This window comes from Falco peregrinus, chromosome 12, assembly GCF_023634155.1.
Source record: "Falco peregrinus isolate bFalPer1 chromosome 12, bFalPer1.pri, whole genome shotgun sequence".
Classification (NCBI taxonomy): Eukaryota; Metazoa; Chordata; class Aves; order Falconiformes; family Falconidae; genus Falco; species Falco peregrinus.
Window position 1 is genome coordinate 17,031,423 of NC_073732.1, and position 27,605 is coordinate 17,059,027.

The 27,605-nt window shown below is 43.3% G+C and overlaps 1 long non-coding RNA gene across 1 annotated transcript; it reads right to left on the reverse strand.

Annotated features, from left to right (window-relative positions):
* Window positions 1-9,745: 9,745 nt before the first annotated feature.
* LOC114012255 (uncharacterized) lies at window positions 9,746-25,414 on the reverse strand. Its single transcript, XR_003554613.2, has 3 exons — window positions 23,479-25,414; window positions 22,119-23,331; window positions 9,746-10,245 (listed from the first exon to the last, which is right to left on the reverse strand). It is a non-coding gene; the product is annotated as an uncharacterized LOC114012255 (long non-coding RNA).
* Between the last annotated feature and the right edge of the window lie 2,191 nt (window positions 25,415-27,605).

Here is a 27,605-nt window from a genome sequence, read left to right on the forward strand (position 1 = left end):
GGAAATGCCTTCATAAAGCTTTTAAGAAGCCACCAACTTAGAGAGAGAGGACAAGTGGACTACAGACTAGGATTTAATTAGTGAAAGGCGTGAAAAGCCAGCAATCCAGCCCAGCATTCCCTGGATTTTGTCTCTGGCACAGGAAGGGTTTGCATGTTTCCCGCTTGTGGCTTCTGTTTTAGCCTGTATCCATTGCTGAGATGCTTCACACAGCTGTGCTAGTTCATTAAACTGCCCAGCATATCACTCAGCCCAAGCAAATGGTTTTGGGGTAGTGTTTTCCAATGACCTGAGGGAAGGCTAGACCACTGAGGAAAAGGAAGGTGTTGGCCTAGGAGATATTTGAGAATCTCATGAGATACATTAAAAATTAAGACCAGAGAAGAAGACTCAAGCAGGAGCAAGGCAGCTTCCCACAGCAAAAAGGCTGGGACTCAGGTGAGGATTTCAGGATTAATCCTCAGCTGTCGAAATCCTACTGAGACACTGGTAACCGATGAACCAAGATCTCCCTTTGTGTTACAGCTAATATCTTTCATCGAGAGCTCACCACTCCTGGGGCTTTCCCTGTAGGCTCAGAAATGAACACTTCATGGGCACCATGCAGACACCAAGAAAGAGGGAAATGGATCCGCAGTATCCCCACCCTCTTCTGCTCATTGCATCCTGCTCTCAGGCAAGAACCATTTGCAAAATTAGAGCACGTTCAAGCCTTGCCCTTGAATGCTTTGGTTAGGAAGGTGCCCTGCCCTATTCCAGAAGCTGTGTCAGAGATGTGCTGAGCCACACAGCTGCTAGTTGGGCACTGTTTCCAATGAAATAGGGTCCATATCGTGCTTCAAGTGACTCATGCTGAGATCATCCCACTCAGGAAGAGACAGAAGGACCAGTCCCACCTCTTCCTCTGGGGAGGTCTCGCGGCATGGAGGATCAAAGCAGGTGCTGCAAGTGGGGAGGTTTGGGGCTTCCCTCTGCATTGCTCCTTGGATCCCTCTATTGTGCAGAGGAGAGGGAGACAGGCCATGAGGAAGATGCTGTCTGCCAGCCCATGTGGGTGGCATTCATCACAATGACAGCCCTTGGCCACGAGCACCCTTGGGAGGAGCAGCCCCAGCACGCAGCCCCAGCATGCTGACATGCCTCTGCTCCTCTCCCCAAGGCTTGCTGTAACTGCTGTGCTGCCCCACCATCATGCAGTCTCCTGGCTCCTCCCTCACCATGTGCATTAATATAATGCCCTTTAACTGCTCGCTTCATCCTTCACATGGGTAGTGTCTGGAACACCACTATGGGACCAGGTAGAGCAAGGGACTGTCGATACTTGGTATTAAAGGCAGAAGATCAGGAAGTCTACATGGCACCACAACAAGCACAAAGTCTCCACGACTATTGCCATAGCGGTACTAATGCTATATCAATAACCAGCCATGGAGTCACTCATCCAAAACATTTCCCAAGACATCTAAAACTAGTTTAGAAAACACTAGTTATATTCTAGAAAACTGATTCAGGTTCAGGCAGCTCAGCAAGAAGTGAGCCCAGCAGCCCTAGAGCTCTCAGTCCACTCCCCAGTTGTAGCACAGCACTGGTCAGCATGAACCATTGCCAGGTCTATCATTTATATGCTCACATCTGTATCTCTAGAAGCACAGCTGCTTAAGAAAACAAGGACTCTGTAAACATTATTTCCCAATTCATCCTGGTCTGCTTATCACTGGGTTGTTCTAGCCTTTGACCTGTGCCATTACAGCTCTTCCCAAATGCGTTTCCCTGGTAGTCACATGCACTCACACATGTCTGCACCACTGCAAGCTGCTTACGCCTGCTCTTGCAGGCAGTCATTACTGCTCAAATTGCCCATCAGAAACCCAGCTCGGCCCAAAACCTAAAGAGATTGACAAAACCACATTTTGCTGCTCTTCCTGCAAAACTCCTGAACTTCTGAAAGTTGAACACATGAAAGCAATCTGAGGCTAGCGTGTAATACACAAACCACATAAAAGAGATAATTTAGCATTAGACACATGTTACCAGAAGCAGGTTGAAACTAATACAGGTTTGGCATTCAGGTCGTAAAATACAGCATTTACATCGCCTTGTGAGATGTCCCTACTTAGAACGCCTCAATGGGAGAATAACTACAAGTGTTCCAATGTCAGTACAGGCTGAATACAAAACCCACCTTTCTCCTTCACCCTTCCTCCATCATGACAGAGGTGCTCACATCTGCAGGACAGTCTCTGAACAGTGACAGACAATTCAGGAGAAAGACAGGCCAAAACTATTTTCTTTTCTACTTCCATTCCAAACTTACTGAAAGGCTGCACCAGCAACCTGAATCCAAGCACTCTGGTAATCTTACAACACTGTCTTTTAGCACTGCTGTAATATGCCTTAAAAACCTGATGCCAGTGATCCAATTGGAGCACTAGCAAGGAGAGTACATGGTCCCCAACACTGCCCACTGACTGCCTCTGGCATGGGGGAAAGAGTGTAGAGATCATCCTCCAAGCAGCGTTAAGGCACCTGTGTGACATCTCCCTTCAGATCCTGGCAGGAGCCCCACACAACCTAATGTTAGCAACTTCTGTCCACAGGTGACTCCTGTAGGATTCAACGATGTTACCACTATTTTTACAGATCCTAAAGCCCAGCCTCTCACTTTAAGCCAGAAAAAACAACAAATTTGACATATATCAAACAAGATGGAGTTCTGAAAATAGAGCTGTGTTGCACCTTTAAAAAGTATGTTGGCAGAGGAACTGGGATTACTTTGAAAGTTAGTTTGGTATGAAAGAGCTACACAGCAGAATGCTAAATCCCTTTAGAGAACAGAATGAAATAAAGGCAGATATTTCTTTTCTCAACACCTTGTCAGCAAAATTCTCCTTCTTGGGCAAGATTTTTTTTTCTTTTGCAAAATTATTGTGCTAGTTTGCCAATGATGCTTTTCTAAGAACAACCGCCTAAGCAGCATAGCTGCTTTCTCACCCTGCCTCTCCCAACACGTCAACACTCCCTCCCGCAGTCTGAGCAGAAAATTCTTTGCCTTGGGGCCTGCAATGAAACTCATACAAGTTATTGGGAGAAAACGTTGTAATGATGCAGAACCCACTTCCCTCTTTCCTCTGTCCTCATGGGTTTTTTTTTCTTTGAAGTTCCTGCCCCTGACTTTCAACTGCTGTTCCAGCTAGAATCTGAGAAATTGATTTGAGATATTTCTAACAATGTGTTTTAGACTCAAACAAACCTATTGAGGGGCACTAAAAATATGAAGATCTGTCAACTCAGAGTTAGACTAGAATAAATTCCACTGTAACCAATGGCCTAATGTCCTAATGATGTGCTGAGCAAACACAACAACCCAACTGATTTTGTGGTCTGCATTAAACTTACTCAGCTCTTTAAAGAAAAACCTGGATGGAAATGTGAATAATAATCAAAGCACACTATAACTGAGAATATTTATAGGACCTTCCTGTAAACTGGGTTATCACCAAAGACTGGAGAAGACAGTCTATGTCCTATTTTTAACAATTTGTTCACCAGCCGAGAATAGCTGGAAGAATAGCAAAGATATCACACACCAACCTTAATTAAGATGGTGATTCACCCTTTGCTTTCTGAACACAAACAGAACAGCTTGGAGCTGGAAGGCTTACACGCAAAGAGAGTTTGGTTGAAAAGGTAAAAATCACCATGCAGGGCCTCTTTTGAGGAAGAATATAGGGTTCCTGAAAGATATTATGCTAGAGAACAAGCAGTCATTCACCCGTTTTTTTTCTGGAAAACTAGAGAAATACAAGTATGGTAGATACTATTTTTTGGAAGACTGGAAATCCCAAGTTAACCCATAAATTTACTCTGATCCTTATAAAAACAAGACCTTCATCAATCTGATGACAAAATAAATTTATTTTACCAAAAAAAAATTTATTATAACAGCCGGAAAACAGAAACTTTTTTATTATTATTATTCCTCATCTCATTTTCTTGTTCCAGGTGAAATGCCCTTCCAGAATATCCCCAGAAAGAATGTTTGTCTCATAGGATTTAGCACGATATATTTCAGTATTATTTTTGCTTTGATTGGATCTTCACAAAGTAAATTTCAACAGCAATTTTTCCCTTGACTAAGGAGACCCAATATTGACAATATATTGGAGAAGGGAAAATTTCTTTCCAGTTTTATCACTGAGCTGTTCCAGAGGTCTCCTACTGATCCAGACCAAAGACACTTCATTAAAGAACAGGAGGTATCTCAAAAGGTATCATTAGTATTTCTACCATGGCTCCAAAAAAGTGTTAAATGTAATCATTACAATATCTATCTTGACTATATATAAACCACTGATAGCTGGAATACTCCTACCAGTTTACAGCCACGATAGTAAATGCCTTCAGATGAACTAGGGAACTACACCTTTATCTACCACACTCATATAGCACCTTAGGTTGGTAAAGAGCATTTCCTTACCACATTGCAAAATTCCTGGATTTCGACTTTAAAATCGACTTCAAAACAAATAGGACATGGAAGAGGACATCGATAATTTGGTGTACGGCCCAGTTTTTGCAATCCAAGAGCAAAAGCTCTTACAGTGCTGTTATACATGGACGGCTGACAGTGGGCTACGGCACTTAGCACAAGCACAGAAACTTCAGACACCGAGTTCACAGCTGAACCCTTCCAACACTTTGGCACAGCACATGCCCCGGACAGCTTCCCAATCAGTCTGGGGTACTAGTTTGGACTAACTCCTATGAAGAGAGGATGGAGCGTTTACAGCTGAACAACACTTACATGCACTAGGGATGAAAATCCCATGAGAAAAACACGGTCAGAAAGTGAAATTCAACCCTGGCCAGAGAACCAGCAAAGAGAGCTCACCACTGCTGTTGTACAGATGCTTCCCAATATACAGCCACAGGTGTGAACTCCATGACGAAAAGGCTGTGTGCTGCCTTGTATAGGGGTGCATTCCCTACTTAAGCATTCATAGAAATGATACTATATTGGGGATTTAATGAGAAAAAATGAGCAGAAACTATCCCTTACTTAGCCTCCCTGGGGGATGGGATTTCAAAAGCCCGGCTTTGCAAAGGTGACTGAATAACCACACTTGTTCAGATTCCCAAAAAAGGCCAAGAGCCCTGTGTAGGTGTCAGCATGGAGTGGGTGGTGCAGGACGACAACCAGCATAGCCAAGTGCTGGGTCCTTGTTCTGGCCTTTCTTCACAGCCTGGGTGGCAAAAAGGAAGATAGTTTGTCCAAAAACAATGGGGAAAACCAAACAGTACAGAGTCAACTTCAACCATAGCAGAGTCTGAGTCTTATAAAGGAGCTTCTGGAGCAAGCATATTGACATGAAAGTAAAAAAAAAACCCTTGAAATAAAATATTTCAAATGAAGGCTTCAACAAAATTTCCTTGCTTCATATCATCCTGGTGACAATACCTTTTCTGCAGAAAGAAGCAAAGTGGCCTCTCTTTGGTAAGCTCAAGGCTCAGAAATCAAAGCTGCCCAGCAGGGAAGTGGGAAAAGCCACAGATCTGTTTCAATTTGAAGACTTTTAAGTGGTCTTAAAGAAGCAGACCAAAAAGTAGTGTTTCTAAAATAGAAAGGACCAAAATCCAAGGCTCAGATGTCCTCCAGGCTTGAGGTTTGATCACATTCAAAGAATATTTGGATTCAATCCCAATGCAGTGAACACTGAGAGGTGCCATGCCCATTCCTGTTTTTCAGGGCTGGTGAAGATTTCAGGCAGGCTTCCTTCTTGCAGGGCATGCATGCTGTGGGCAGCAGAAAGGCAGACTTTCTTGCTGTGCCATTGCCAATGTGCTTTTTTGTTGCCCAGGAGAAAACCTCTCCTTAGAGAGGAAGGCAGAATAATAGCCAAGGCCACAGGTCACTGCAGAGACTGCCTGGTAGTCGAAACTGTAAGTTCAGGCTTTGTTAGAGGGAATGTCGGGTTAGGACCTGGCACCAGACACATGGTTTGTCTCTTCCCTGCTCTTCCTGGTCCATTTCACAAATGTTGGTGGATTCTTTTGCCAGACTATGACTTCAAGTCTTCGAGAAAAGGAGCCTGACTCTAACCATTCATTCAAAACCTCCTGCCCTGCCCCCTACCAAAAGCTGTGTGTTGATACAGAAATTTGAAACATGGAGAAATGGTTTTAAAATTCACATCTAGTCCCTAAGTTTTTCATGCGATCAAACAAAATCTCACATACAAATATTTCCACAAATTCTTGCCTTTCCTATCCAATGTTATGGTGAAGCTGGAGAAAGCAGAATTTGTATCTGAAAGATTTTGTGTATCTGGATCATGAACAATTTGGAATGAGAACTCTGATTTATAAATTGACAAAGCCAGAGAGGACAGCCATGGTCAGCTAGGTTTGACTTCTGAAAGGATGCCAGCCACAAGGCTGCTCTGAATGAATACCCTTCATGAACTGGAGTGTAACTGATGGAAAAAGCATCCAATCTCTGCTGCCAATGACAGAATAAATCACAGCCCTGACTTTTGCTGCAAGAACGGTTTCCGCTGTTAAAAGTTGTAGACTTATATATGGTATGAACTCATCCAACTTCTGGCTACCAGTTCTTATTATACTATTGCCCAAAGGAGCTTCTGTTTCTGAATTTCTCTTCCTTATATAGCATACTTGAAAACCAGACTTGAGCTTTTCTTGACTTGCTGTTCGGTAAGCTAAGGAGATGGGTTCCACTATAAGGCATGTTTTCCAATCCTTCAGTCATTCTTGTGGCTCTTCTCTGGAAGATCTCCAGTTTTTCAACATCCTTCTTTAATTGTGGGTACCACAGCTGGATGGAGTGTTCCCAAAGCAGTTGCACGAATGCCAAACACAGCAGTAAAGTGATCCCTGGGTATATAAGCAGGGAATATCAAGTAGGCGTTAGAAAGGATCCAAGGATTGGTTTAGACCCTTTGGCCTCAGCACTGGAGTGAGAGATGACATTCAGCCAATTATCCATTCAAACCCTCAATCCTTTTCCAGATTCTTGTTTCCCAACACAGTCTATTCCATCTGGTACATAAATCTCAGAGTTTTAATTTCCTTTACCTGTACAAACTATGCTAAACCAGCCTTTCTGTCATCTGCTAACATTAGTGTTAGTGTGGAGTGAACCTCTCCTTCAGCCGCTGCCACACCAACTCAAAGTAACAACTGGATACAAGTAGGAACACTGATATTTGATGTGTTTACATTTCCAATCTATTTACAAATCCTACCTTGAGATCTGTAACTGAAACAGTTGGAATTTGTGTACCATTTCCTATTTGATCCTTTACTGTTTGAGTTTATGAATGAGTGTGTATGGGAGCAAATTAAAGGCTTATGGGAAGTTCTTACATAGATATTAGTATAATAATCAACCAGATATCTTTATTTTAAATCCAGCTGAGGCTGACAATTTATTTTCCAAAAATCAATACTAGCTGCCTCTACATGTGTTATATTGCTTTAGTATGTCAATCATTGTAAGATTATCCTTGAATTTCCTTGAGTTAATTAATATTAATGTTAAATACTAACGATCATAGCAATATCTTTAAAATATTGATCTAAAATAAGGTTTATTTTGTCTCTAGAACTTCCCCAGTGTTGTATGGCTTATTAGAAATCAAAATAAAAGACCTAGGGAGCTCTTCAGCTTTGTTACTCTAGGATTTGGAATTAGAAAAACCCGGTGATTTCATACATAACTTTAGAATCTGATTGTTAGTATACTCCCGAGTTCCAATGAAGTGAAATTGTTCAAAGAAAACATTAATCCTCTGTTTATTCACAAGATACAAAGAAGTGTCTTTTGGGCCAGTATTGCCATTTCTCTCTCAGCCAGTCAACCAACTGAACTATGGATTATTTAGTTTAAACTCTGATTTTCTGTGTGACAGTGCCCTACTCAGACCTTCCGTGGAGCATCAGGATTAAGCTCCCATTGGACATTTGTGGGCAAAGGAGCAGAGGTAGTTTTCATGCTTATGAAACCAAGGAATCCAAGCATCCTGAAAAGATCTGGCACACAGCATTTTTTCAGGGCACAATCCTACTGTGAATGTTCCCATATTTCCTTGCTGTCTAGCAAGGTGTAGGTTACCTTCTGCCTCACTGATGGCAGACTCACTCCACACTGGTTTGACTTCTGCCTCCCTGAAAGTGTGGACGTCAGATTACCAGCAGCTCACTGCCAAGGGAGATGCTGTTTCAGAACTGTTAAGTTTGCGATTTTACTGAAGGTCATTTTCTCCCCATCTGCCGGTGAGCACGGCCCGACTGGCTGGTGCATTAGAATAAACAGATGCTATCAGCACCAACAACAAATTATCTTCTGAGGCTTTGTAATTTCTAGGGAGTAGCAGGTTGTGGCAAGTCAATTTACATTTAGGATGGAAAGGGAGTGAAACAGAGGTTATATCAGCATTAACAAATTATTCAGCACAAGGGAAAAGGAACAGTAAATCGAAGCTGGACGCTACATTGTGAAAGAAGCCATTATCTGTGCACCCGTATCAAAACAGACATGAACATACGGAGGTTTCACATACGAAAAGAATTTGTGTTTTATGATTAAGTGGTAAAAACTCAGAGAGAGCATGTGCATATGCATGTAAATGCTCCAGGAGAAGCAACTTTTCACGTGAAACACTTCCTTGCATCAGGACCTGTGGGTGTGCTGCAGTCATCAGCTGGAGGGGAGACCCACTGTTTTCTTGCCGTAACCAGAGTGGTGGCATAACTGAATTTAGAAATCCTTTCACTGCTTCTCTGCAAGAGTGGAGTGCACACTTACCTACGTATTACCAGATGCACAAATAGTTTAGCCTATAGTATTATGCATATGTACCTGTACATAAGCTGGCAGAACCGGCCAAAAGCCATGCAAGAAGTTTACAACAAAATGAAGAATGAAGCCCCGTGTTCCTAAATCCCATCTTGGGGTGCCAGCAAACAGGACTTGCTCTGCTTTCTTGACCCAGGCTGCACTTCTGCTACATTCAGAGACAGCTCACATGCTTCTTTGTGCATGGAATGGCAAAATAAACCTATATTTCTGAAGTTTATGCAGTATATCCAGGCAAGGTACCCATTAAAGGCAAGTTCTACACCTCTGCTTTTAGCCATTGTATCTCTCTACCCATTCCACATCGGTACGCAGAGTCTGCACCACTTTTTCATAACTTTTCCCTAGTGTTTTAAGAAGAATTCATATTTCTGATTGGGACTGGGGAGCAATAAAAATATGTGCTGCAATCTTATTTGCAGAAGATGCCAGACACACATTTCAGAACCAGACTGGCTTTATCACACAGTGAAATACGCTATTTCAGCACTCCTGTGTCACTATGGAAAGACAAGGCTTCCACACATCTCCATTGCAGGTGGCTGTTCCTGCCTCTGGACCCAATGCGCCCTGGGATCTACCTCCCTTCACATACGGACTGGCAAAAATGTTTATCCCAGCACCCTGGGGCTTTAGCCATGTTATTTTCTACCACTGCCAAGAAAGTATCTGCAGATATTGATAAATTCTGATGTTTCACTCACATCAGTCCAGAGCTGCCTACACAATCTGGCAATAGTTTTCATTTCCCCAGCCCAAAAAGGAAACTAGTCTTACCAGTCCTGAAAGACTTCAGTACAAATGTGAGTGGGTAAGCCACGCATGTAACTCAAAGATGTAGAAATTTCTGTAATTTTTCTTTAACGTCACATACCTATTTTTATTTCAGAGGAATACACAAGAGTTAGTCATCAGTGACTTTTGCAGGCTACATTAGAGACAAAAATTTCCAAAAAAGCAGCCATTTGCACGATATTTCAGATATTATTCTGTGTTCCCTGTCAATTCTTCTCTTGTTTTTGACATGACTTTTGATCACTGTCACATGACTGCAAAAGTTCACAAGGAATCTGTCTCAATTGGTCTCTCTATCACAAAACACAAGAAATTTTACGAGGCAGTTCAGCAACTCAGATTCAAGACCAAACCACCAGCCTTTAGCTACCTATGGGTTTCCATCTGCTGTCCTGATTCACCATTTCCCTTACCTGCCAGAATGCGCTGAAAATTCCACTGCAATTCTTTGTCCGGTGTGCAGTGAAGGTCTCACAGGGGGTATCTGTAGACCAAGGGCATCAATGGCACAGACCGATCGATCATTCCTTCAAACCATCGGAGAGATTTCTCATGCCTTCTCCTTTCCCCTACTAAATGACCAATTTAGAACAAAAAAATAATTTCAGTAAGATGACTCAAAACTAAGAGTTGTCAACCATTTCAAGTCAGTAGCCTTTCAAATTCTAGGGGAGCTATTCACATGCAGCTGAAAGCGATTGGTACAGACCTGGATTACTCTGAAGAGTCTATTTGACATCTCCTTTTCAGACTGCTGGGTGAACTGCAGCACAAGCAAAATCAGGTTGGTGATTCTATGATTTAAGAGCGTTCAACATTGGAAGTCAAAAAATCTAGTCTCCTTTCTCATCTACATGCCTTTGGACTGCCAGCAAACCTGGGGTGCAGTATCTCATCTTTCTAGCATAACATTTATAATATTCTGCTGTTCCTCTCACAAACACTGCCGAAGTTCCTTGTTTTTCAATTCAGTTCAAAACAGGGGCAGTACTTTTTGTTTCTCTGTCCTAATATCTGTTTATATTTTAGGGAAATCCAGGTGAAATGGCCTGTAATTATCTTTCAAGGGGCAGATTATAGATTTTACTATAGGCAAATCACTACATCTCTCAACATTTTAAATGATGCTGAAAAAAAATCTCACCAGAGGAAGAAGTCCAAATATTCTCCCAAGAAAACTGGGCTAGCACACTTAAAGCACAAAAGTTTCCATAGCCAAAAACATTCACATCTGGATGCTTTTAACGTTGTCAGCATGGCCAGACACCCACTTGTATCTGGGTGTTGTGCAATTCCAGCATGAAACTCAAACTCACACCATGAATCCAGAAGAAGCAGCCTAACACTCTGCCATCACACCCTTTCTTGTAAATCTTTGGTCCTAGAGAACTTCTTCCAGTTCTAGGGTTTGGAATAACTTGTTTGCAGATGAAAGCTGTCTTCTCCAAACCAAGTCCTGTATCCTGGCTGAGTTAGCTGGAGTTAAATCAGCATAAAACTAAAATAGCACAATGGAAAGTCAGGCCTACTGTTAAATCATGCTTCTATTTTTATCTGGCAAAGCACTTAAACATGTGCTTGAGATCCACAGAACTTAAGCATATGCTTAAAGTTAGTCCTGTGTTTACATGTATTGTTAAGTCAGGTCTTATAAACCAATTGATTTTGTGAATCTGGCAAAATATTGTGATTTTTAAGAGAAAACACACGGTGCTGATCTCCACATCCAAAAAGTGATCCATAGGCTCAGGATGCAGAACCTTGCACATCAAGCAGGAAAAGCTGAGTACTTGCAGTGGGGTTAAAAGCTCACACACACCTAGAAAAAGAAAAAGGAATATTTGAAAAAGAACTGTGAGATGGCACAAAGCAGGAAACAAAATTCAGAGTTAAGCAGGTTCAACCTTAGTAGAAAAGGTATACAAAAATGGTGGTGCAGGTGAAGCCAAGCAGTTCACCTGCAACACTGTCCAAAACCAGATACTTAACAGGCACACTATGGAGGCCATGCACAGAACGGTCACAGTCCTCCAGTTTCTGGCCATCAGCAATTTAGGGACTTGAAGACCTCCAAGTCCACACAAGCCACTGTGTTAAGAAGCCTCCGATGAATGGATCCTACAGGATTTTGGCTGATCCAATCTTAAATTTATTTCATTTTGCCATTTCAGTATCCATCACCACTTCCACAATATAATAATGAAAAAGTACTCCTTTTATTCTATGCTACTATCCTTTTTTAGCTTCTTTAGCACCCCTAGTCCTTGTGTTACAAGGAGGAGGGAATGATCAGTTCCTACTCACCTCTTCCATATCACTCATGATTTTATAAGCCTCTGTCAAATGCTTCTCCAGTTTTCAAGGCTGAGGAGCCCTACTTTATTTAGACTTCTCCATTAAAAAAAAGACCCCTAGCTACTCTTACTGCTCTTTTCTAGGTCTTTTATACTTCTAATATATCTTTTTTGAAAACCAATAAGCAGATTTGCACACAGCAGCCAAGATGCAGGAATGCTACAGGAAGTTCAACATCTCCGCCTCTCCTCGATATAGTGCAGTGGCATAAGCTGTTGGTTTTATCAGTTATTCCAAATAACTCCAGAAATTTGTCTTTGCCATTTATAGGATTTCCAGTACTGGTCTTAGATTTCTGGAAAATCAGCAACAATTACTTTATAAATCCTTTTCCTGAATAAAGAAACCACAGAAAACACAGCTACCTAGAGCCATGAATAGATGAATAGTCAAGATTATTTCCCCCTGTATTATTTATGTATATTGACATTGACTTTTTTCTGCCACTGTACTGCCCAGTCTCTCAAGATTCTTCTGCAAAGGACCAAAAGACTTTTGTTATCACTGTCACAGTGATTTTTTGGCAAGAACACACTCCCTCCCTTCCTTTTTATTTTTTTTAGGTAGCACTGTTGAAGAGCAGAGCTCCCCCTGCCCCAGAAACCCTTCAAGGACTGCGCCCCTAAAGGATTACTATAAGGAACATGAAAAATTTCTATTGTGGAAATTGGCTAATTATAATTATCCTTTTCTTCATACCTTGGTAAGACCTTTTCAAACCCCATTCAAAACCCCAAGTACACTATACTAAGTGTCACATGCTTCTCCAGATGCTTATTCATTCCTTCAAAGAACTCTAGGATTTGTGATGCATGTCTTTAATTTACAAAAGCTGTGTTAACACATCCACAATATATCGTATTTATGTATGCTGCCACTAAACCTGTTGTAATTTCCTCTCGAATTTTCCTGGTACAGAAGCCAGATTTGAGTAGTCTGTAGTATTTTTTAATCCCTGCTGGAACCCTTTTTAAGACTGTGTCACATTACTTAACTCTTTTGGGATCAAGGCTGACTGAAACAAGTTTCATGCCAAAGTAATTTAGTACATTTGAGTGAGTATCACTTGTCCTGGTGATTTGTTATTGTTCATTTCATTGATCTGTTTTAAAAGCTCTTCTATTAACAATTCAATTAGGGGGCATTCCTTGGGCTCAAACCTTGGAGGACTTCCTATGTGGTATGCAGCCAGTGACTTTTGCTGTTTGCCATAAAGTGGTCTTACTGACCTTGATCGCTTCTTTCACACCTTGGTCATTTGCTGAACCCTTTTTTTTTCTTTTTTTTTTTTTTTATTTTATTTTTGCAGGCTGCCAGCTCCTGTTGTATTTGGAAGAGCTTTTGTTATTAGTTTTCATACCTTTTGTGAGTCACTCCTCACACTATTTCAGTGTGTGTTGTCATAGTTCTACATTTAACTTGTAAGAAATTATATTCCTCTCCATTTGCTTTGTTTAGGCATGATTTCCACTTTTTAAAGGACACCTTTATATTTCTAATAGTCACCCTTACACCACTGTTTAACTGTAGTAACTTCCTTTTGCGTTAGGTTTATTTCGGGAACTGGTGAGACATGTTTTCTCCAATTTGCATTCTTACAAGGGATGCTACTTACACTCTCAGCTCATTTACCTGGTCCTTTAATGTTATTTAAACTGCTTTTTAAAGAAGAATATTTTCATGGTCTTTGGGGTTTTCTTAATGTTATTATTTCTACAAAAGTATTGAATTTGACAATGCAATGGTCACTACTGCCAAGCAACTCTTCAGTGCATCAGCTGTAGTTTAAACAAGGTCCTAGTCAATTGCGTCTTTTCCCTTTTATTGGTCTGTTTAAAAATGTTGAATAAAATTTGCTCTTTATAGTCTAACTAGGGCAAGTCTTCTCCAATCTCTTTTCTTGTATACTATCTTTCTGTTGCCTCTGATCTTTCTTAGTGTTTTATTGATATTGTCACTGCCATGGTCAGCTGTTTAAAAGGGTAAGCTTATTATAATGTTTTTCTTGATTTGGCATGGCATCTTTCAATCCATAAAGAGTGGGTGGTAAATGATGATACAGATAACTGATTTATCTTATTGGACTCTGATTTCCAACAGACTGTGAGTCACTCCTCCAACGGCAAAATCTATTCTTGCCATTTCTACATAATAAGTATCCTGATCGTACAGCTTTGCAGTGATTCTCTTCATTCAGTAAGATTTCTGGAGGCCAGTGCATTACTATTCACCCAACCACACTTAATATTTGTAGAAAAGCACAGATACTGTTGGTCTTGGTCTAGCTGCTTATCTGCGCATGCCTTGTTTAACTGCTCAGACCGCACTATTTTATTCACAGCCTGAATGTTATAGGCGGCTGTCCTGTCCTGCAGTGAGGGAACAGAGCTTTTTGTGCTGGGGAACTTGTCATCAGGATGAGTGTGTTCTTCTCCACATCCTCATCTCGAATCATTTTAAAAACAGCCTTGGTAATTGTTTTCATTTCCAGTGCCACTAGTCTGGCTGCCTGCATTTCAGAAGACACCATCCTTCTCACCCATTCTTAGAGTCTTTCCTGTTTCTAAGAAGTCTTCTTCCCACACCACTTCCTCAGACACATATTGCATTTCTGCTTTTCTGGGACAAGTATTTCTTGAATGCTGTAGTGGAGTTCCTGTTCTTTACTATCCTCTCCTATCAAAATATTATGTTTTGCCTCCTGGAGCTCTCTCATATTTTCTTGGTGATCATATGACCGTGACCAACCATGACGCACAAGGATGGTCACACCAGCTCCTTTCCAGTATCCTCTCAAAGGCTGCCCAGACACGACAAGATACAGTCTCCAGTGCTTTAAGTAAACCACCACAAGCTCCTTCCTGGCCTGGTATTCCCAGTTATCAATCCCGTGCAGCGCCACAGCCTGCCTCTTCCTACTCAGCGGGACTGTTGTCCTTTCAACATGTGTTTTGCTTAAGTGGATACACAACATTGCCTTCTGGCAAGAGAGAGAGGTCACGTGGACAGTATCTCTTGCACACATGTTTACTCATTCAGTCTGAAACACAAATTCATTATTTGCCTTATTGTCTCCTAATTCAAGCACCAACAGTAAATCAAGCCAATTCTCCAGACAAAATCTCTTCTACATGTTCATTGTACTTTCAGCATCCAGAAAACAGAAATCTTCTTTTACTGCACATCTAAAACCAGCACAAAAACAGGGGAACATGTTTTCCAGAGGGAAAATTTGGTCCTTATACTTCCTATCACCACAGTCCTTACTCTCCTGTGGTTATGAAAGTTTCCTTCTATTTAGAAGCCAGTCTTTTGGGGAATATGATTGTGGTTTTCACATTTATTTTATTTTTTAAAGACTGACCCTTGGTTTAATTTGCAGAGACCACATGGTATAGAACAGATCAGGGAGTCTGGCACAGAGACAGGAGGTACCTTCACCCCTTGGACAATTACACATGAAATGTAAAACCTAGCAAGTCTTGCATTTAATCCTCTTTGCACCCCTTAGCCCCCTGCCAAAGATCAGAAATTCTTCTCTTAATAAGAATAAAAGATTTCAGAACACATCATCAACTCCTCCCTTTAGCCCTCAATACTGACAGTTTTATCTCTATACACAAAGCTGCTCCCCCTTTCTCCAGCTTGGCAACAAAACCCAAGCTCAATGAATATTTTATATGTGTGTGGTTAATGGAGCATTCTGGCTCCAGTCCATGAGGAACCTTACACAACGGTGTACTAACTGCTTCTCAATGTAACATTTTGAGTCTGTCCAAAAGGGATGTGTGTTTGCCAGTTGAGCCAATACACTATTATTGTCTTGTCAGCCTAGTTCCTGTCTTAGGTTCCAGAGCAGGGTCCCCTGCCACAGCAATTTGCCACCATTGTGCTCCCAAGCAGCAACCTGAGAAGATTAGCCCAGCTCCAAGCTCTATTTTTCCCCCTCTGTATTTTGAGGTCGGTATCTCATGTGGGGCAGGGAGTGCCTGCAGTCTTTCTCCTTCAAAGATATACACAGGGATAAGCAATCGCATCACAGATTAACATAAGCGTAAATACAAAGCAGTTAAAATGAGATTTTTAATTTTGATGGAAACCAGGCTTCCATATTCTTTCATCAGCTCTGAAATTTTGGCCTTAAAAATCCACCTGATTGATTGAAAAAGTGATAGCAGAATGACAATATTTGACAAAGTACTTATCACCTCCTCACTTTAAAAACCTCCTCTGTTCCTCAGGGCCATCACAGGCAGAACACCATCTCTATCAAAATCAGCACACAGTCATCTCAACAGACAGACGAGCACAGATCACTCCCCTTAAAACAGACAGCATAATTCTACCCTGCACATAGAGAACATCTATGATAAATGGTAAAAAGAAGATAGCTGTTGGATTTCTCAGATGAAGCACCCTGTGAGAGTTAGGGGTCCAGATCTGGATGCTCACCTACCTCCCCAAGAGTTTGTGGGGAGCACAGGAGCTTCCAAAGCATGAATCATCCCAAGCTGAGGCAGATGTCTAGAATGGGTAACATGAATGGCATGGGCTGTTTATCACTCCTCACCGACCAAAGAGAGCGCCTAGATGACAATCTTACACTTTATGTCTGAGGTTTAGATAACTAAAATCAGGTGAGATGATTCCAGCCCCAAGGTTTGCAGACTCATTACCAGATGAGCTGCAGACCCTGACAGACTTAGGGCAGAAAATAACAAGATAAAGAAAAGTGCTGATGTGGAAGGAGTGATCTCATTTCTTCCCTGCCTGAAAGCAGAAGCAGTTTATGTTTCAGAAGGCAAAGCTCGTCCTTTGCTCTCACGTCATTGCTGAAGCACAGTGGAAGCAAGAGACCACCACTGTTTCACTTCGCCAGACCCCACGGTGCTCTCTACAACATCTGTATGAGGTAGTCACCATCTACACAAGGCTTGGGTATTACAAGCCAGTAAGCAAGGCCCAGAGGTGCCAGGGAGAGACTGTTGGCCAAAAAATAGATGAGGTGAAGGTTTTCAATAGGACAAACAGTGCCTCCTCACCCAGCAGTGCCTGCATACTCATCTTACCCCAAACAGGCAGCATTGGAAGGGTCAGGAGCTGAAGGATGTGGGGAGGGGGCTGAAAGACACATGGATTAAGGGAAGCTCCATGGAAACTTTGAAGAAATTTCCTACTGCAAGGATTTGGGAGAAAAAGCAATAGTTTCCCCCAAAGCACTAAGAGGATCCACATGTCTCATATCACACTTCAGCAAGGGTAGACACTGCACAAATACAATCAAAAGCCATAAATCTGACTGACCAGAAGCTCAGGCTGCTCTGAATGCAGCTCTGAAGTCAGGTTGTTTCTCTCCCCTAGAAGCACGCACAGCAACTCAGTCATTCTACCAGTAGATAATCCAGTTACCAGCCCTCCTCCTTCTCCCTCCCAGATCCCTCAGCTCCCCTCAATATTTTTGGTCACTCCCACCCCCCGCCCCCACCCTTCAGAACTATCATCAATGGAAAGTTTTGAGAATTAGCCGAAAACAACCAAAGCACCTAATTGACTGAAGAAGGGAAATGGCAACTTCCATCATCTCAAAAAGCTGCACCTTTCTCCTACTCATCTCAAAGCTGAATAAAGGAATTAAAAACATAGCCTGCGGCAGCCAGCAGAGATTTACAAGAAGCAGACATTAGTTTTCACTCTAAAGGCTGGGCGTGTTCGTGTGAGCCAGAAGGAGCAAACACAGGGAAAGAGAGCAGAAATGTACAGAGTCTTTGCATTTGAAGAGGAGGAAGAGAAAGAAAAAAAGAAAATTTTAAAACAACCAACAACAACAGCCTCTAAACCCTTCCTAATAAAACCGAGATCATCCTGGCAACATGAAATGCTACCCTACTTTGTTTATTTATCGACACAAAGAAAGAAGCAAGTTGGCACCTTGGAGGGTATTAAATGCTGGTTTTTTGCTGACTGAATGACCTCAGCCGAAATATTTTCCATGACAAGAGCCCAGAAGACGCTGGCACAGTGTCAGACAATAAGATTTTCAGAGTGTATTTACATTCTATCCATGGCCCCAGGCTGTTCCAAACCCATAGGCAGGTGCTGCCTTTATCTGTTCTTTGCTCACCTGGCTCCCTAGCAAAATGTTCTGAGGCCTGCAGCTCAGCTGCCTTAACTGTTTGCTGCCTGGTGCTTAGAAAGCTTCAGAGACATCTGGAACCCTGGCAAATGGAGGTGCCGACTCCAGTTGCCCCCGAAAGCTGAGCAGTGAGTGGTGTGTAAGTTTTTCCAACAAGCAGAGGGAAAACGGTGGTGGTGCAATGGTAAAAGGCAACTAAAAACCAGATGAATTCATGCTGAGGCAAAAGATACTTTTTAATAAAGGAAGGGAGAAGGTGGTTCTTTCAGGGATGCACTGCATTCTCCATCACTTGGGATCTTTAAACTAGGTCTGGGTAGCTCTCTAAGAAGAAACACTCAAGATCCTGCAGAAGACCAGAAGAGAGGGTCACAGATCCTGCAGAAGACCAGAAGAGAGGGTCGCAGTTACAACTTCTAGCCTTGAAACCTGTGCAAGACAATATGCCACTTTCAAGCCGGGGATGCTCACCAACCCACTTCCCTACAGCAGTGGACAAAAGGGAGGGAGAGTCAGGCTAAGCCACAAAGAACCACAGGATTGTGTCTTCCAGCTCCATGGTGCAAATTCCCTACATCAACGGCTTCCAGCTACATATTCTGCCATAGACCAGCTCCTGACCTGGTCTCCAGCAAAACTATCTGTTCCATCCCTGTGGTGGAAACAGCCTCCCCTTTGCTCGGTTTAATTTGGCTTCTAGTGCACAACTCCTTTCTCTTGAGTAATAAGCCTCCAGGAGATGCTGCGAGAGGATACGCCCTTAATACCACGCAACCAGGAAGAATGATAATTGCACTTTCAACAGCACTATGTACAAGGCAGCCACCAAAGCAGAGGAAGCATGAATTAAAGCAGGATAAAAAGGAGGGGCTTTACCATCTACCTAATAAGGCATTATTCATGCTTTTGGAAAGCTTCCTTGCAGAGAGATAAAGAGACATAATGGGTAGTCAGAGGTGACTGACTGCATCTGGAAAAGGCAAGGCCGGCCTGCCTCCCATCTCACAGCTCCGTTGTCATGCTGGACTCATTCTACCTTCTCAGCCTTCAGCTCCCCTTCCTCTCTTACCTTCTTGCCATGCATCCTTGTTTAACCCATTTAGCACCCACGTCAGCTCACCCCCCCACCCATGTGCATGGCTCAGGTCTGGCCCACTCACACGTGCCTTTACATGAGTTCTCTCCAGTCCCATTACCTTCACCCAACCAAGGTGATCCCTTTTTTCCTTTCTTCTTCCTTTTTCTGTCATTCTTGTCTTCCCTGCAAAGTTCTTCAACTCTAATTCACTCCAGACCTACTGTGTGCAAAGCATGTCCTCCAGCCCACACCTATCAGCTCGCTAATGCCACTCCACATCAGATAGGATGCAGACTTCTGCTGACTGTGCTTGTAACTGTATTTATGTATTTGTCTGCCCTCACTTTCCACCCAGGAAACAAAAACGTGACCTTACCCTCCCACAGATTCATCATAATAAACTTCCACTCATGAGCCCAAAACAACGCTGTTTTAAGCATCTTCCCAAAAGCTAATTAACCACTGCTCACTTGCATAATCTGTCACTGTCCTTTTTGATCCTGTTGATTAGTTATCATAATTTATAAGTATCTTGCAGCCTTTGCCATTTCTGAAGCTGTTTCTAGGTGTGCTCGATGATGGAGCTGTGCACGACTTGCTGCACTGGGAAGCACACCTCCAGGAAGCCTTTCCTGCTGGGCAGAAAAACAATCAATCTCTACCCACCCAGATGATATTTCATACGGCTTTCAGGTGCATGGGAGACAGACCCCTAGCGGGATTCTCAAAGGATCCTGATAAAGTTAGACAGTTCAGTCCCATCAAAGCCACAGCAGTTTGGGTAGCCAGCCAGCTAAGGCCCTGTGAAAGCTCCGTGTGCATCTTCAGGAGCTAAAATGCTTTTGGAAACTGGACCTAGGTGTTAAACGTTTAACCAGGTCTGTGGCCAGCTCTCTGGTGCCTTATTCCTGGATAAGATTAGATGCACACATGCACTAAGTAAGACCACCACACAAGTAGATGTACGGAGAACACCTTTTCAAAGCTGTCCCTTCCCTGGCTTTGCACTCCCAACATAGCACTGTTACAGACTAGTTTAAAAAAATATAAACAAAACCAAAAAAACACAACAAAACAAACAAACAAACAAACAAAACAAACCAACACTACACTCAATCAATCAATCTGTAGTCCTCCTGGGATAAAATAAATGTGCTACAAAGAGCTCCGATCAGCTGGAACAGTGAGGATACAAATGGAAGAAAACATGAGACTAAGCAGGTATGGCACACAGCATCCATCTGCCACCTCCCACTCCCAGCAGGAGCTCCCAGTAAAGCCTGCACACAACATTGCTGCTACTGCCCAGCCAAGGACGTCTTTTAAACATTGCCTCTCTAATAATCCTGTAAGGATTTTTTCAACTCTGTCCTGTATAGCATTCTAATTACTCGCACTGTTTCAGTAGCTCAATCACTTACAGAATGTATTTTCATCCCACTAATTGTGGGTTTCCCAGAAGACTCAGTGCAGTATTTCATCTCCTCAGTGCTATTAAATGCCTTAGGAAAGCATCCAGCCTCCCAGAAGTTAATTTTTTTGTGTGCATATGGTTCTGGGGAGGAAGAAGGCAAATCAGGGGAAGAAAGATTTTTAGGCTGTAAAGAAAAAAAGACATTCTGGTTGTCAGCTTTCAGGGGAAAAAAAAAAAAAAAAAAAGACAATATTTCAGATAATGTAACAGCCTCGTCTAAGTCAGCAGCAGGTCTGGAACCTGCTATTTCTAATGCTAATAGCACGCAGCTCTACCCCTGCACTGGGAAAAGTAATTTCATTAGTTAGTAGCTAAAGGTTATATCTATATCACTAATGGCATCCACCCAGGGAAGCAATTCCCAGCCTCCCAGGACAGGTAGTGCCGGACATCTCACGCTGAACCGCCCAGGGCTAGCCTGGCTGTAGAGCAGACTGGCCATGCCCATAGCGCCTGGCACTTGGCCTTGTGGCCATAGGACATAATAGCTGCTTCTGTGTACGCTTGAAGTCAACATGCCTAAAATACTTTGAGAGTTGTGTGGCAGCCCACGAAGGCAATGTTTGTACAGCCTGACACTGAAGGGCTGTGTTGCATGCTCTGCAGAAGGGGGTGGTGGTGGCAGGGCCACCAGGTCTGAGGTGGCATGGAAGGACTGTGAGGGGTAGCGGGAAGCCAAACCAGGCCCACTGCTGTGCCGCCTTCTGGGAGCAGTCATGCCGGTCTTCTCTTGGTGGGATCCAGCAGGTTCACCCCAACAGCAGAAATGAAAATGGGCTGGGAGGCTGAGGTGCCTGGCAGTGCAGGCATATCTACTGCGTGCGGTCGCCCCTCTGAGCCAGCAAACTATCAGAGAGCCAGAGACCCATAGCCTCCAAATGCATTAACTAGAGCCATGTATTTTGAAGGAAGGAAAGAATGGACATTTCCAAGTGTATCTGTAGAGCATATCTGAAAAGCAGTAATTGTATGCTACTGCATTCCCTGGAGTGGTGGTAACATCATCCCTTCCCTCCATGCCAAGGAAATTTAGACAGAGCCCAGGGAAAAAACTGCAGTTCTAGTGGAAAAAAGGCCGAGACTTGCCAAGTCCCTGCAGCTCACAGCAGTGGGAGGGGGATGGAGATATAGCAGGTGGGGTATCTCTAGCCCAAAGCAGAGCCCTGTTTTCCAGCCCCTTCCTATTGGGTACAAAGTGCTTTAAAGCGAAGCCTTGTTTTCCATGATCCTGTAATGGTGGAAAAGGCTCGCAGGTGCTGTGCCACAGATGAAGATGCTTGTGCATTAACCGAGTAGATGTAACCCCCTGTACACACACTCTTAGTTACATGAAAGGCAGATTTGGCACCTTGGTTTATAACAGGGGCTGTGAGCTGATCAACAATAAATTATTGGATTGCCGTACCTCAACTGTGACCTTGAGACTTCAGGAAGAGACTTCCTAATTATGGTCTCTGGACTGTTGTGGTATGCAGATCCCAGGAGGCAAGTCTGGTTTACTCTGGATCTCAGTGAACAAGAATCTGTGTCACAAAAGCCATTATCACAGTTGGCATTAAACAGCAAGCATCTTGCTAATTATACCTGCAAAAATACCCAGTTGAAATGGCCTGGGCAAACCAGAAGACCCCTACCTGTGCGAGAAATGCCCATGGTGATGTGAATTGGCTGCTCACATCATGGAAACATGTAACAACTCTGCCAGTGCTGAAGAGACTTCCTTCAGCGGCTCCTTTTGTAGCTCTCTATAAACATTTTTTTATGACAATTAAAGGAGAGGGATCTTAGCACTTGTCGGGAATTAAATGGAATGGAGCTCCACTAACTAAAAAGAAAAATAAGGACAAGACAATCCATTGGAAACTCCTTTGGGCTTCAGTTGTGTTTCCACTCAAGAAGATGATATGGATTGCAAGGACAGGAGCACAACCAATTACCTGAAACAGTGGCCTGTGGGTCCTGTCCCAACAGCAGTTTTATCCTGAGATAATTCACTTGCACTACCCACAACCCTGCACGCCGGCACTCTTACCTGGCATATTTGATTAGGGTGGATGAAGAAATATTCCAAAAATTGAACTTTTACATCCCCCGCAGGGGTACAAAGCACAGAGCAAATGCCATGACTCAGATACTGCCTGGAACATATAATAAGGATATTAAACTAGATCATCATTTTATAGGTTACTTTATTTTTAATTGGGAAGAAGAAGAAAAAAAAAAAAAAAAGAAAACACAGAAGCCAACCAACCTACATATTTGGCCTTCAGATGAATTTTTGGTTTTACGTGACAGCTTTTTCCCCTACTTAAAAATTTGCATAAATACTGTCAAGACAGGACACGCATGGTAAAGAATATGCAAAAGCCAGAGCTAAGCCCAGCTGCCTGCCTCTCCCACTGCGCTCTGCCAGGACAGTGCAGATCAGCCGGGACTGGTACTGGGAGCAGTCCCCCCTCTGCAAGTCACTAGGTCAGGGACTTGGGCCTGCCAGCACATAGTCTTCCCTTTAGTGAGCCTTTCTTCACAGATCCCAAATGGAGAGCCTGGTTTTAGTTCACTCAGCCCCTTTCCTGCACAGTCCCTGTGATGTTGGAGCAGGGAGGTTGCTTCTTTTCCTGTGGAAATGGAGAAGAACCAGCTTCAATGTGACCTCCCCACCAGGAAGCTGCTGCTGTCCCCCGTCAGGAGGGGAGAGCAGGAACAGTGCAGCAGGGAAGGACGAGGACGCTGGAAGGAAGGTGTCAACGTAAGGTTGTGTTTACCTGTACAAGGGCACCCTGCGTGATTTCATGCAGATTTAATTCAGCTGGTGCAAACTCCCATGCAGACACTTACTTGGGGTTCAGGGAGGTTTCTCTCTGCTAACCGGATTAGGAAAATTTAAGCTAAACCGAAAGAGAAGAATGCACACAAGCACTTTCACAGCTTAGAAAATAAACAAATACAGAGCAAATCTGCCTTTAGACATGGCCAAAGCAACCAGAGCTCCCTTCCCAGCAACCATCCTTACAAGGAATATTTTATCTAATGCCATCCTCTTTGCTGCTTTTCCTGCCACAACCCTACATTACCACCCACTCGGTACAGAAAATTGCTGCACTTTACACCTACATACTGCTAAATAACTTACATCACTCCAGAATTTGGCCCAAGTAGCCACACTGGCATGTGAAGAAGTGTACAAAACAGCTAAGCGAATGTTCTTTGTCCCTCTAAGATGGCAGTGGGCAGCAGCGCGTGCCTGTGCTGTGACAGCCTGGCAATGTGCTGCAGTAGGAAGAGCCAAAGGCAAAGCAGAGGGAGGCTCCAGCCGCTACATGGCGTTCAGCACAAGGAGGCTATTGCTCAAACCAGGTCCCATCAAGGCTTCCAAAATCCATACCGGTGGGTAGATACCCCCCATTTAAACAGTCCCTTCCCAGTGAGGACACTTGCACAAGTTAATGAAAGGGCATTTGCTGCCTGCCCGAGCAATACTGCTGCCATCTGTACTGAAGCTCTGCAGCGGTTCAGCTGGAGGTGCAACGCAACCAGCCAGTGAAAGCAAAGTTTACTGCATCCTCCCGAAAGGGCAGGGTGGATCTCCATCTGCAGGGTGTGGTTGCCTTGAGATGGAATTTGGTTGGGACTCAGGAGTAATAGCAGGAGTCCCGTGATGTTCACTCTGGAGAGGTGAGGATGTTGGTTTTACATTTTTTCCAAAAAGGTTAGGAGTTGTGGTGAGCCTAATCATTCTGGCATGTCAACCTGTGCTATCTAGGGGGAAGAGCACCACCTTCTGAATTACCAAGTCAAATTGACTGTAGCAATCAACTTTTCCTTCCAAGTCCCCATCCAAAAACAAACAGGCCCAACCCTACTTAACTTATGAGATCATAGCCCAAGGCATTGTAGCTCTCTGGGACATCACTGCCTCACCCATCATCTACAAACATCAGTTGTGCAGGGATGGTACAGATCTCTTCCAGATTTTACATACACAAAGATCTCTGACCAATGACATAAGCCCACTAGAAAGTGCCTGCAGCACCTCTCCAAGGTGGTAGGTAACCAGCAGAGCCACGGAAATAAGGACAGAGCAGTGGAATCATCAGGAACATGTACTGCACAGAGCCCTAACCCCTCCTGGCTGGCTCCCAGTGAAAACTCCTTGCCCAAGCTGGTGCTTGTCATTCAAAGGCTGCCTTTTGTGAACCCTGCTGCACCAAGGCTTTGCTGCTGCTCAGCTCCACTCAGAGTAGCATATCCATCTTCCCATCATCACTTCAGAACCTATTTGCATTGTTAAATCACTAAGAGAGATTGGTTTACCCTTGATATCTTAAAATCAAAGCTGCCTGAGCGAGAGTGCTTTCTTTTGTTAAAGCACGTTACTACCCTTAATGGGTTTCTCAAATGTATAATCCATACCTTACACTTCAGAAGTCATAAAGTCTTATTGTCCTACAGTTCAGGCCTGACCCAACACCTCCTGAAGCAAAAGCAAAAAGTTCTCATTGACTGTTTCTTGGATCTGGCCTTTTCATAGCATTGGTTCTCTGACCTCAATGCAGAAACCTTCATCACTGCCTAAAGAAGTAACTTTATTCATCCATACCTTACATGTGGCAAAACAGAGGTATGATGAGCCGCAGAGGTCCATGACAGGTCAGGCTGTGACTCTGAGCGGAGATCAGAAGGTCTGAACTCTGGACCCAAGATAGCTCTTTAACCACTACCTACCACTTTCCATTAGCAACACAAAGAACCACGAAACACAGGAAAAAAAAGGAGAATAATGGCTATTAAATCTCTCCTAGCTGGCACAAAAGTGCTGCTTGAAGTGTGTAACTGGAACCTCTGATGACCATTTCACAAGTCTCTTGGGTGTTCTGCTTGACAGCTTTGTACCTGGGAATTGGCTCCATTCAATAGTTTCACAAACAAAATCAATTTAAGTAGTTGAGAATACATATACTACTTGAGCAGGCAACAAAGCTGGGAAGAGCTAACACTATATAGAGCAGACGATCAGAAGTCAAAATTATCTTGATAATCTGGGAAAACTGGGGCAGGAGGGATGGTAATTCAGTGAAAATCAGTGCAAGACACTATGTTTGTAGAGGCATCCTTCCTCCCAGCTCAGCATAGGTAAGGTCTCGACTGGTGGATTGCCTCTAGCCTCAGACTCACCCTTCAAGAAAGATGTGGACAGACCACAGAGTCCAGAGAAGCAGAAGGTTGGGAAACATGATCTCCAGCAACCACACGAGCTGGGGTGTTTAGGTAAGGGGAGACCTGGCTAAGAGGAGCAAGAGGGACATCTTAACTGTGCAAAAGGCCATGTAATAAATGGGTTGGACATCAGGGCTTCCAACCAGCCCTCCTTTAGTGGCTGTATGATAATTCCACTTTTGAATTCTGGAGCCATTTCTGTAATAATTATATGCTTTATGACTAAGAAAGAAGCTTGAAATATAATTTGAGGGTAATCTAAAGGTTAAAAAAGTTGTAGTTAAAAAAAGCTTGAAAAACTTTGTCTTATGTCATGATTTGGCTCAGGCTGGATGAGAAGATCCAGAAATTTTGATCACTATTTGGCAATGCTTACTTGCTTCCCTAAATGGTTCTAAAATGGCACCAACATTATATCAACCATGTTACCTCCTCCCATTGTCTATGTTTTTACTGACATGGATATCTGCAGGCTGATGCAGCTTTCCAAAGCACCCAGACGGCACAGGGGAGTGGAGCCCCGCTCTCTATTACATTGCAACTTAGCACCAAATTATTTCTTATTTTTCTGCAGAACTTTCTAAATGTATATCTGATTTGCTCTGCACTGACCTACGCAGGTCCTGCAGCGCACTTCACCTCCCAAATTTCACTCTGTGCCCAGCAAACATTAACATTCAGAGTAAGTTTTCCCTCCAGGTATGAGCTTGGCTTTCTTTCAGAGCAATCTCATTTTCCTATCTGCATGCACACTTGTGCTTCCTTAAAGAGCTTGAACTCCCATTAAACAGAAGAGTCTAAATGACAAGTGTTAAAATAATTTTTTTAACCTATTCCCATTCAGCAGGTGCCCTGCTTCCCTGCAGATGGGGCACCATCTCCAGCCTACTCAAAAAGCCCTTACCAACACCAGCATCTCATTTTTATCCTGATTTTCAGTCCCTTGTAGACAACAGAAAAAAAAAAAAAATAGCAACTTGTGTGGATCCCATCTAAAACCACGTGCATAAGTTCAAAGATAATTAGCCTTTTAGTTGCTAAATGCTGTGCAAAGCACACATTTAAGAGCTAAACCTGATTTTAATCTTTGCTTAATTCTTTTGCCAGAGAGTCCCATTCATAGTGAGGCAGCTGTCTAAATATCCCTGCCCCTTGGGGCGAGCAGACACGGGAGCCTGCTGCGATGCTGGTGAGTGACCCCAGCTGGCTGCTCCCCCGGCTGCACCCCAGAGCCAAGTCCGGCTCATTTGGGCCAGAGGATGCCAGCAGGGCTAGACCCCCCAAAAAAAAGGATTTCTCTGTGAAGTCCAAATTTTTTCTCCTTCCTCAGTTCATCTTAAAATTGTAAGAGAGAGCTGGGTAGTGAGAGCAGTAAGATTAATGCAAAGTAATAGCCTCGGTAGTGAGGAAGGACATGGTTTACACCCCACTGCCTTCATGCTGGCTAGGCACGAAACCATCAGTCCCTGCATCCTCTGCCCCATATGACACATAACAGAGTCACCCCTTGGGTCCAAAAGGCCCTGAACAGCCCAAGGGCAACTGCAAACGGTGGGACAGTCGCACAATTGTTGTACTCCAAACCACAAGACTGATTTTTTTTTTTCTTTCATAACACCTTGTCGAAGCTTTGCCACGCTACGAGTGCCTGCTTGTAATTATGCTCCTTAAAAAC